Raw genomic sequence first — 2,565 nt, forward strand, 5'->3', positions numbered from 1 at the left:
ATATATATATAATTTATATATTATATAAACACATATATACATACACATATAAAATATATACATAACATATATGTTTTATTTACTTATTTATTTATTTGCTTGTTTGTTTTAGAGAGAGAGAGATAGAGCATGGGGTGGGGAGAGAGGGAGAGAGAATTGCAAGCAGATTCCCTGCTGAGTGCAGAGCCTGACATGGGGTTCGATCTCACAACCATGAGATCATGACCTGAGCCGAAATCAAGAGTCACATGCTTCACTGACTGAGCCACCCAGGCACCCCTATCTGTATTGATATATAGGTATATTTAATCCTAAAGCATACACATATTCTACATATACAAATATGTATATTCCGTATTTTTTCCTCACTGAACTCTAAGGTAATCATTACCCAAAATATAATTGTTTACAGATTCTGTTTAGTTTCCTAAGATTTCTTGATTCTACAAACATTAATCTGATCCAGGAAATTACACTAGCTGGATGCCTTTATGAAACAGTAACTGGATTTCAAAAGAAATATATTTCTTCCAGAAGAGAAAGATGTGATGTCCATGAGGTCTTTGGAAGAAGACAAAAATACTCTCTCTGCAGGTAAAAGGGCATATGTATTCCAAATGTTGAAGCTGTCATACTAGCTCTCTCCATATTTGTAAACCATACAGAAACTCACAAGTGATCTAGGCATCTCTAACCTAATCATTCATTTGATAGCATGTTCTGTTTTCATCCAGAAATGTCTGTGTTCATGAGCCCAGAAGTTTTAGATTTTTCCTAATGGCTTCAATCGGATTATTTCATCCAGACAAGCTGTGTCTTCTATCTCTAAATCTTCACTGGGAGTACTCCTATATAAGAGGAAAAAACATGTTTTTTTATGTTACAATGAAACATTGCCTAAAATTAAGTCTTTTCTAGTAACAGTATCTTCATGTCCACAGACTACCTTTCCTTTCTTGGAAAACAACAACAACAAAATGTGTGCTAAGATCCCTTTCATCCATCACAGAAAACCCCTACCTTTCCTCATGCAAAAATGCTACCTCTGAGCTGGTAGTAGTATTTCCCACATCCCTTGGGCTTTCCCTCTAGATTTTTTTAAAAGTCTGATTGAGGGGTCCCTGAGTTCCTCTGTCAGTCTTCGGCTCAGGTCATGCCCTCAGGGTCCTGGAATGCAGCCTTGGGTCTGGCTCCCTGCTCAGCGGGGAGTCTGCTTCTCTCTCTCTTTGCAGGCTCTCTGCTCTCTGTTGCCATCACTATCTCTGTCCCTCTCTCTCGAATAAATAAATAAATAAAATCCTTTAAAAATAAAATTAAAAAAGTCTGACTGACCTCACAATTTAATTGGAGATTGTGGTGCTCAGGGGGCTATGACTATGAAAACTGGATTACTTTTAAAATGTGTAAAATGGATGAAAATAAACCCATCCACTCTCTTAGCTGCATTACTATATTCCTTACTCAACAATATATTAATCAACATCGTAAATCTATAGTATGTTAATTACATTGTTACATAGAATTACCTGTTTAGGGGAGCCTGGGTGGCTCAGTGGGTTAAAGCCTCCACCTTCAGCTCAGGTCATGATCCCAGGGTCCTGGAATCAAGCCCCACATCCGGCTCTCTGCTCAGCAGAGAGCTTTCCTCTCTCTCTGCCTGCCTCTCTGCCTACCTGTGATCTCTGTTGGTCAAGTAAATAAATAAAAATCTTTAAAAAAAAAAAAAAGAATTATCTGTTTAGAGAAGCACTATCCAACAGAAACATAACATGATGCACAAATGTAACTTAAATTTTTTCATTTCACATTAAAAACGTAAAAAGAAATTGAAATTTAGTAATGAATTTTATTTAACCCAATTTCTCCAAAATAGTAACGTTTCAATGACAATGTGATCAATATTGAAAAATTATTAATGAGCTATTTTACGTTTTTCTTTATAAATTCATGTTGTGTTTTACACTTGCAGCACGCCTCTCATTAGCCCCATTTCCAGTGTTCAGTGGTCCCAGGTGGGTCAACCATGCAAGTCTCCGGCGTGCTGAGTAGTAATGGACACGCACATGATGCTCACTACCAGCTCTCCCAGCTTTTGAAGTTGCAGTATATGTCAGAAGTGTAAATTAGCCAGTCTAATACCCACCATGCTTGTTTCTTTAGAGATTTGAAAACTAGAGTCTAAAGTTTAAATTGCTTTTAATTGATATTAGGTGTACCATGTTAAGAAAATAAAATCAGTGGCTATTGATGCGCTATTTCCCTTTTGCTGCTATAATTACCATGAACTTAGTGGCTTGAAACAAAACAGGGGTGCCTGGCTGGCTTAGTCGATAGAGCATGTGACTCTTGATCTCGGGGTGGTGAGTTCAAGCCCCACGTTGTGTGTGAAGATTACTGGAAGAAGGGAGGGAGGGAAGGAAGAAAGGAAGGAAGGAGGGTAGGAAAGAAGGAAGGAAACCCAAATTTATTTTCTTATAATTCAGGAAGTCTGATGTCTAAAATGGGTTAGCAGGGCTGTATTCCTTCTGAAGGCTCTAGGGAAGAATCCATTTCCTTGCCTTTTCC

Source organism: Enhydra lutris, unplaced genomic scaffold (assembly GCF_002288905.1).
Source record: "Enhydra lutris kenyoni isolate GAN:26980312 unplaced genomic scaffold, ASM228890v2 scaffoldscaffold2, whole genome shotgun sequence".
Taxonomy (NCBI): domain Eukaryota; kingdom Metazoa; phylum Chordata; class Mammalia; order Carnivora; family Mustelidae; genus Enhydra; species Enhydra lutris.